Here is a 9,560-nt window from a genome sequence, read left to right on the forward strand (position 1 = left end):
TTTAAGATTACTTTGAAACATTCTCAACTGAAAATAACAGAAATGGCAAAATGGCGACATATGTTCACATTGTCAATGTGAAGGAGCAGTGTGCAGGATTTAGTACGTCTAACAATGGGGATGTAGGTTCCAACCAATGGATAACTTGTTCACTCACACTCCTATCCCAAGTTTGTAGGATAATGTATATTGGCTGCAAAAAAATTGAGGCCCAATCATGTTTCCTCTGTCCATTCTGCGCTGCTGTAGACGTGGCAGTGCAACCTAGAGGACAAAAAGATCAGAATTAGAAACGGGTTTATTGCCAGGTATGTTCACACGTATGAGGAGGTGTCGTACATACAAATAAAAAAATGTAAAAACTACACAGATAGCGAACTATATTAAGAAATAGAATGCAATAAATTATAGAATATAAAATATGGGCAGTAAGCAATATTTAAACATTGCATTATTTACCATCCTGTGATCTCCATGCAGAGTCTGCGTTGTGGCTGAGGTAAAGTGTCAGTGGGGGGGGGCGGGCCTTGTTGAGGTGCCGAGAGGTTCTGGTCCTGATGGAGAGAGGTTTTGGTCCTGATGGAGAGAGGTTCTGGTTCTGATGGAGAGAGGTTCTGGTTCTGATGGAGAGAGGTTCTGGTCCTGATGGAGAGAGGTTCTGGTCCTGATGGAGAGAGGTTCTGGTCCTGATGGAGAGAGGTTTTGGTCCTGATGGAGAGAGGTTCTGGTCCTTATGGAGAGAGGTTCTGGTCCTGATGGAGAGAGGTTCTGGTCCTGATGGTGCGCAGCCTCCAGCCAGAGGGTTGTGTTGAAGGCAGAGCTGAAGTCCACAAACAGGATCCTGGCATAGGTTCCTGCTGTGTCCAGGTGCTGGAGGAGGAAGTGAAGTGATAACTATTAGTAAACCATAATGATGGATGTTATTATCAGGGCATTGATTATTTCATAAGTTTAGAAGGGGGGAACATAGTCTAACAACAGTTAGCTTTTGTTAATTTTACCTCGAGCCAAACTTGTGAGACTTGTTTCTGAAATCCCTTTCTCTTAAAGTGAATAAATAAAAAATAAAACAATGGAGGTGACCCTAAAACTAACCACTGGATTGCTTGTCTAAAAGGACCTAGTCCATAAGTGAGGTAAGGGTGGGAACAATCAAACACACCCTCCCAGGCACTACGTGTTAGCGAAGTACAACTGGGATTTCGAAGAGGAAGATATGCTTGCTCAATTCTTAATAATAAAGAAAAACCAACAAATTGAGCACTTGAGTTTTCATTAGCAGCGCCTAGCTACAGCTGTGGAGCTTCGGTCAATACCACTAATGCCCCTTTCACACCAGCGCCTTTTCAGCTCTAGAGCCTGAAAAGTGCCGGGTTTTCCTGTTCACACCGCAGCGGCGCCGGCTCTTAGCTCCGGAATCCGCTTCATTTCCAGCTCCACAAAATTGTTGGTCCAGAGGCAAGAGCTTTGGAGCTAAGAGGCGACGTCGCTTACGTCTCTCTTACGTCGAGGCGTGCAGGAAACTAAAGCCACCTCCCCTGAACATGGGTCGACTGTTATGCCTGCCTACAAGCAGTGTGCCTATACACACACTTTATAAAGTCAGGCAACACTAACCAGGCTTCGTGTGGTTCTGTTTATTTGTACCTTACTTTGACCATCCGTTCACTGTTATCGATCATTGTGGAGAGAGGCAGACGTGTTGTTTTGTATTATTGCAGCTATCGGATGCAAGTAGTCAGTTTAGCTTCGGTTGCTATGCTAACATCACCCGTTTTATACCAGAGAAACTTTCATAACAGCGTTGTGATACCAAACAGTGTCAATTCAGACTGACACACATTCACTTAGGCTAAGGGGAACTGGGGATATGCATCAGCTGCTTGTGTGAGTCGGACAGTGAATACTTTAGAGCGGCTGCTGCAGTGTGAGCTAACCGGGAGCTAACGGGAGAATAAACTCCCGTGGAAGAGCAGCACTGCAGCGGTCGGTAAATGCTGCAGAAACACATTAATAAACAATGAACCACGGCACTCTGGAGCAAAGTATAAGGTTGGAGAAGTCATTATTCAATTTATTCTGGCTTCGTGTGATTAAAAGCAACACGATCATCGACCCGACGCAGTTGTTGTTGTTGTTGTTGTTGTGAGCGCCGTAATGGCTGCCGTTGGGGAGCAAATCAGCGATGTAAACGGTGACGTCATGACGCAGCAGGGGCAGCTCTGGAGCGCCAGTGGGCGGTGTGAACAGAGCGGGAGCTGAAAAGGGAAACCGGCGCTGAACCAGAAAAGCTCCCGCTCGGAGCTAGAAAGGGAAAAGCGCTGGTGTGAAAGCCGCATAACCAGCCTGTCCTCCTACAAAAAACGACCATATAGGTCGATTGTTCAGCAGCTAAATACGACCCAGAGACACGTTTTAAAGTGTAGCCCCTCTAGTGGTCGTGTAAGAAACAACATGCTCCTGTCGATTGCAAACGCTCCGGAGGGTCGTTTATTCACAAATAACCCTCTCTGGAAAATCCAAAATTGTGGAATAGTTTGGCCGTTAAAATGCTTTTTTATTAGATTTCTAGCGAGAAGTGTATATTGTACTTTTATAATCCACGTCCAGTGGATGTGTAGGATCTACAGTTTGATAGATATACGAAGATGATTTGAGGTCTCGCCAGGAGAACGTGTACTGTATATGGGGCAACTTCCATGTAAAGTTAGCGTGGGTGAAAACAGTATTTCCGGTCTCGAAGTTTTCATAATAAAACCGGAAGTATTCCCCACACTGTCAAATGATTACGCAGTGATATCTCCATTACTCATCCACTAAAAAACATCAGATTATCCTTGTTAATTACACAATATTGATTGGTTTAAATTGTGTACAATGCTTTTGTGTTTTTAACCTTCGATTCGGAGAAACAAATTGTTTTTTCGTAGTTTAGACACTACAGAGTTTCCGAAGACACTACACTACCCAGAATCCCCAGCTATCGTTTGGGACTACAACATCCGCCTTGCTTTACAAACCCCGTGATTAGCCCTCAAGCTCTGTGATATTGGAGTGGCAGTGCGACAAGGTTACGCTGAGCGTCAAAGCTCTTTGAAATGGAATGGAACCACGCCAGACTATCCAAAACTGGACTTGGACGGGTCCAGCCCGGCCCTCCCCCCCAGAATTACACTTGCACCTGTGTGTTTCGCAACATGTTCTATGGCACGTCTCTACTGGGAAATGTAGTTTTAAAAGACGTTTTCGTATTTCCCACAATTAGAAGTTGCCAGTATTAAACTGTATACATCCCTGGAGGTTTAGGGGATACGAAACACATTGGTGTTATCAAATTTAAAACATATAATTAATACATGGGTGAAAATTGCTTGTGTCCATAATGTGCAGCATTAATACCACATGACAGCTGGTCTTATGTCTGTGACCCCTCCTGTTGTTAATTGATACGCCTGAAACATGCACTTGTCAAGGTTCAGATGCACATTTAGCAAATATGGCAGTAGCCATCGATCATCTTAAGATAAGATACTTTATTGATCCCAAGTTGGGAAATGTTTTTGTTACAGCAGCATGTACTACTTTGTTCTACTCCACTACAATTCAGAGGTTAACCTGGTATTTTTACTCTACTACATTTATTTTTGTTACTTTGCAGATTCTGATTAATGATGTGAAATATAAACAACCCTTAAATCAGACTTTAGTTACACCTGAGTAAAATTCAGCCTTATCAGTTTGTCTGTTTTGCACATCCTCCTGTTAATATCTTTGGACGTCCTGCACTAAACTGTTTTATTGTAGAGATCACTACAGTATCTTCTAGATATTTTCCATTCTATATTTCTATCATTGACCCCTATTTTGTATGTAAGCTACTCTTAATATTTAAATGTTTTCATCAATAACTAAATAAATATAACTTATTCAACAACTACATTCAATAACGTGCTTTAACCACTAGGAGGTGCGGTTTAGACCAGTGGTCTAGTTAATAAAACATAATAATATCGTACATAATATGACTATTCACTTTATTGTGAGTTTAAAACAGAACGTTAAAGGAAAATACAGTTTCAGTCTCTCGATGTGAAGCTTATGCATTGTACCATGAACCTGTATAGACCTGTAACAGTCAACTGAATGAGGAGTTGGAAAGGTAGTTCAGAAAATCAGTAATATCTTTAAAAACTACAAAAAAGTCCCTTTTTATCAGCCGTGCACCGTTATGGTGTAAATACAGACTATCTACTAATTGGATCAAATATAAAAGTCAGCCGAATTAGTGTTGATACTGCAAGGAGACGTATTGTGTGAAAAGAAATGGAAGATGTTGTTTAATTGTTGATATATTTATGGTCCACGTCACGTATTCAGTTTTGGCGGCATCTCTTCCAGTTTGTCAAAAGGTCTTCTGATCAGGGCTCTATAAATACATATCTAGGGCAGATATGTAATATTTAATGCAGCCGAACCGTGTATTACAATTCCGTTATGTGATGACTTTCAAAGAGAAAAGCAAGAACACTCGGAATAAAGTATTATTATTATTTGTTTTAATGTTTTCCGATTTCATATCACATAAACACCATATCCCGACGTGCATTGCGGCGTGATTTTAGCCTATCAAAACCTCTGAAAAAAGAAATGTGTCTCTCAGAATCGAAAGAGAAAAACCTATGGGAAAAACACAAAAGCATTGTCCATCCATCCATCCATCCATCTTCTCCCGCTTATCCGTGGTCGGGTCGCGGGGGCAGCAGTTCCAGCAGAGAGCCCCAAACTTTCTTTTCCCTGGCGACATCAACCAGCTCTGACTGGGGGATCCCAAGGCGCTCCCAGGCCAGCGAAGAGATATAATCCCTCCACCTGGTCCTAGGTCTACCCCTTGGTCTCTTCCCAGCTGGACGTGCCTGGAACACCTCCCTAGGGAGGCGCCCAGGTGGCATCCTAACTAGGTGCCCGAACCACCTCAACTGGCTTCTTTCGACGCGAAGGAGGAGCGGCTCAACTCCGAGTCCCTCCCTGATGACCGAACTTCTCACCTTATCTCTAAGGGAGACACCAGCCACCCGGCGGAGGAAACCCATCTCGGCCGCTTGTATCCGCGATCTCGTTCTTTCGGTCATGACCCATCCTTCATGACCATAGGTGAGGGTAGGAACGAAAATGGCCCGGTAGACAGAGAGCTTTGCCTTCCGGCTCAGCTCCCTTTTCGTCACAACGGTGCGGTAAAGCGACTGCAATACCGCTCCCGCTGCTCCGATTCTCCGGCCCATCTCACGCTCCATTGATCCCTCACTCGAGAACAAGACCCCGAGATACTTGAACTCCTTCACTTGGGGTAAGGACTCATTCCCTACTTGGAGTGGACAGTCCATCGGTTTCCTGCTGAGAACCATGGCCTCAGATTTGGAGGTGCTGATCCTCATCCCAGCCGCTTCACACTCGGTTGCGAACCGATCCAGTGAGTGCTGAAGGTCGCAGACCGATGAAGCCATCAGAACCACATCATCTGCAAAAAGCAGTGGTGCAATCCTTAGTCCACCGAACTGCAGACCCCCCCCCCCACGACTACGCCTCGAAATCCGATCCATGTATATTACAAACAGGATTGGTGACAAAGCGCAGCCCTGGCGGAGGCCAACCCTCACCGGAAATGGGTCCGACTTACTGCCGAGGACCCGGACACAGCTCTCGCTTTGGGAGTACAGAGATTGGATGGCCCTGAGTAGAGACCCCCTCACCCCATACTCCCGCAGCACCTCCCACAGTAACTCCCTGGGAACCCGGTCATACGCCTTCTCCAAGTCTACAAAACACATGTAGACCGGATAAGCGTACTCCCAGGCCCCCTCCAGGATCCTTGCGAGAGTAAAAAGCTGATCCGTCGTTCCACGACCAGGACGGAATCCGCATTGTTCCTCCTCAATCTGAGGTTCGACAATCGGCCTGACCCTCCTTTCGAGTACCTTGGAGTAAACTTTCCCGGGGAGGCTGAGTAGTGTGATGCCTCTGTAATTGGCACACACCCTCTGATCCCCCTTTTTGAAAAGGGGGACCACCACCCCGGTCTGCCACTCCTTCGGTACCGTTTCCGACTTCCACGCAACGTTGATGAGACGTGTCAACCATGACAGTCCCTCAACACCCAGAGCCTTCAGCATTTCCGGGCGGATCTCATCCACCCCGGGGGCTTTGCCACTGTGGAGTTGTTTGACGACCTCAGTGACCTCCCCCCGGGAGATTGGCGTTGATCCCCCGTCATACTCCAGCTCTGCCTCTAACATAGAGGGCGGAGTTGTCGGGTTCAGGAGTTCCTCAAAGTGTTCCTTCCAACGTCCCAACACTCCATCAGTTGAGGTCAACAACGTCCCATCCTTACTGTACACAGCTTGGATGGTTCCCTGCTTCCCCCTCCTGAGGTGTCGGACAGTTTTCCAGAACAACTTTGGTGCCGCCCGAAAGTCCTTCTCCATGTCTTCTCCGAACTTCTCCCACACCCGCTGCTTTGCCTCGGCCACGGATGAGGCTGCTGCCCTTCGGGCCTGTCGGTACCTTGCAACTGCTTCGGGAGTCCCCCGGGATAACAAATCCCTGAAGGCCTCCTTCTTCAGTCGGACGGCTTCCCTGACCACCGGTCAAGGAAGCAACGGAGCACCGGACAAAAGCATTGTACACAATTTAAACCAATTAATGTCGTATAATTAACTAGGATAAACTGATGTTTTTTTAGTGGATGAGTAGTGCAGATATCACTGTTAAATCATTTGATCATTGGTTTTATTATGAAAATGACGAGACCGGAAATACTGTTTTCAACCCGTAACTTTACATGGAAGCTTGCCGCATATCCACGTTCTCCTGACGAAATCTCAAATCATCTTCGTAATATCTATCAAACTATAGATCCTACATATCGACTGGACGTGGATTCTAAAAGTACAATATATACTTCTCGCTAGAAATCTAATCATAAAGCGTTTTAATGGCCAAACTATCCTACAATTTAGGATTTTACAGAGAGGGTTATTTGTGAATAAACAACCCTCTGTAACGTTTGCATTCAACGGGAGCACTAGAGGCCGACAATTTTCAAACGTAATTATAGGTCGTATTAAGCGCTTGAACAAACGACATATTTGGTCGTAATAAGGGCTTAAACAATCGACCCATTTGGTCGTATGAGTTGGAGGACTTGTTGCGCATAACAGTCTATTTCCTTAAAATGGTACATATCGATGAATCTATATTTTCATCTTCAGGTGATTAAATCTGCATAATGTCCCTGTACAATAAGATTCGAGCATTTTGTAATCCAGTGAGGAAATTCAAGACCAGTAAATATTGATTGATTAAACAACACTAAATAAAATGTTAGTGCTTTCTTCAAACTCAGACTCTCTGCTGCAGCTGTACCTCAAAGACAAAACAATTGTCTTATGATCTTTGTTGAACAAGGTCTGATTGTCCTGTACATGTACAATGTGGGGTATTTTTAAATACTTTACTAAACCACATTCAATACTATGTTAGACACAAGTTAGTTATTACTCACATATCAAAGTCTTTTCATCTCCAAGATGGAAGAATAGCTGGGTGCTGCCTGGAGAGACTGATGAGGGACACAGGCTGGCGTCAGCAGCTTTCCACACAAAGCCATCACATCTTCTCTTCCATAGTCCTCGCTGTCCACTGGTGCTCTGTCAAAAGAGTGAACATCACAGCCGTCATGTTAACCCTTTGTTACACAACAACATACAACCAACATGTGTCAAAAGTGACCCGAATTAGTTTTAATTGTAAATATCTTTGCAATAAATTACTTTAACCATTCAGGATTCCAGGTATTCCTCAATTAACCTGTTTTGGATCAACACCAATTTGTATTTTTCCCTTTCTTACTTTTTGAATACAAATAATGTTTGTATCACTACACTTCTAAGACACAACATGGGTCAAACATTACCCGTATTCTTTTTGCTATGTTATTTCATGCATGGCTGAGTGTTTCTTTACTATACATTTTCAAAAATAATTAATTTTAGCAGTGATTTGGACCAAGCATGTATGATGTTGTAGTAATACAAAAAGTATTTTAGTTCACACAGTGTGACATTAGCTAGTCATGTTAGCTTGTAATATATAGAGCAGAGCTAACTAGCAAGTTAGCCAAACGTTAGCGGTTAGCTGTTTATGCTATCCTAGCTGTTACTGAACATTAACAAACTAGATTCCGCTATAAGAAAGCTGTGAAACTTTACATTAAACTTGGCGACAACATTGTGACACCCCGCTGCATGTTTATGTGTAATTCTCCCATGTTGGAGACGAGAGGGTGGGGGGGCAGCACTGTAATAAACTGTAAGCTAACGTTAGTAGCCACCTGTTAAGCCAGGTGTCCCGGGCGCAACATCTTGCAAGAAACAGCATGTCAGGGCTTCTTAACATTTAACAACCTATTAATGATGAATACCAACTTAACGGGAAGAAACTCAGCTAACTAGAAGAAGAAACGTAACCTTAAATAAAAAATAAAACATTCACAAAGTAAGGATTATCTAAATACATATTTAACTCCATTACAGTTGCAGGACTCACCAGATCTCAAGTCTTCTGTTCTTTGTTGACGTCCCGATGCTCATATTTAACGTGTAAAACGATCCCGATATAAATCCATAAAATCCTGCAGCAGACATACAGACAGCTGTAGCTCGCAGGAGGAGACCCACTTAAACTGACGTGGAAGTTTCAAATGTGAACGACAGGCGCGGACAGTTCTCATTGGCAGGTTTCTTCGATGACGTTTATATTAACCAATCAGGAGTGTTGTGGACTCATTCCAAACATGCCTGACTTGTCTGCCGTGTTTTGGCTGAATTCTATTTCAATTGCCGTAGCTCTGGCTGTCGGCCAGAATCCGAAAACCATACATTATACTGTAAAACTAAGGCTTATTACTGTATATTGACCAATGGGAGAAAAAAAAACAGCAACATAAATAAAACAAGGATAACTGTGACTTGTTGAGTAAATAACAGTGTGTGTTTTAAACCTTGATCCTCACTGCAGAAATGTCTCCACTTTCTATAATTTTAATTTGTTTTAATGATATTGTCAACTGTAGATGTTTACAATATAGTAAGTTAGGAATTTAATGAGAACATATTTATTTACTTTTGTTTCAACATTGGATATTTTGTGTTTGTGGTGGATTCAATCGAATATTGAGAAAATTATGTATGTAAAAAGGTTTTAATTACATTTTACGTTTTTTTTAGTTGACGCTTTTTTTTTTTACAGTTTTATGATTACCTTAAAATTACAAAGAAAATCTTAAAGTCTTATAATAGTAATACACTTTTATATTACGAGTTACATATTTAATTACAGATAATACTTTTTATTTGACGTACATCTGCATTTATTTTCTGAAAGTGCAAAAATACTGTAAATATTATATAGTAAATTTACTGTAAAAAAAAAAGGAAATAAACGTTATTTGTGGTTATTGTCAAAATACTGAAAATAATGTTTTGGGTTGTTAATTTATAGTTAAT

The 9,560-nt window shown here is 42.7% G+C and overlaps 1 long non-coding RNA gene across 1 annotated transcript; it reads right to left on the minus strand.

Moving 5' to 3' along the window:
- Positions 1 to 749: 749 nt before the first annotated feature.
- Positions 750 to 8,717, minus strand: LOC139433901 (uncharacterized). Its single transcript, XR_011643296.1, has 3 exons — positions 8,602 to 8,717; positions 7,559 to 7,703; positions 750 to 870 (listed from the first exon to the last, which is right to left on the minus strand). It is a non-coding gene; the product is annotated as an uncharacterized lncRNA (long non-coding RNA).
- Between the last annotated feature and the right edge of the window lie 843 nt (positions 8,718 to 9,560).

Source organism: Pseudochaenichthys georgianus, chromosome 5, assembly GCF_902827115.2.
Source record: "Pseudochaenichthys georgianus chromosome 5, fPseGeo1.2, whole genome shotgun sequence".
Classification (NCBI taxonomy): domain Eukaryota; kingdom Metazoa; phylum Chordata; class Actinopteri; order Perciformes; family Channichthyidae; genus Pseudochaenichthys; species Pseudochaenichthys georgianus.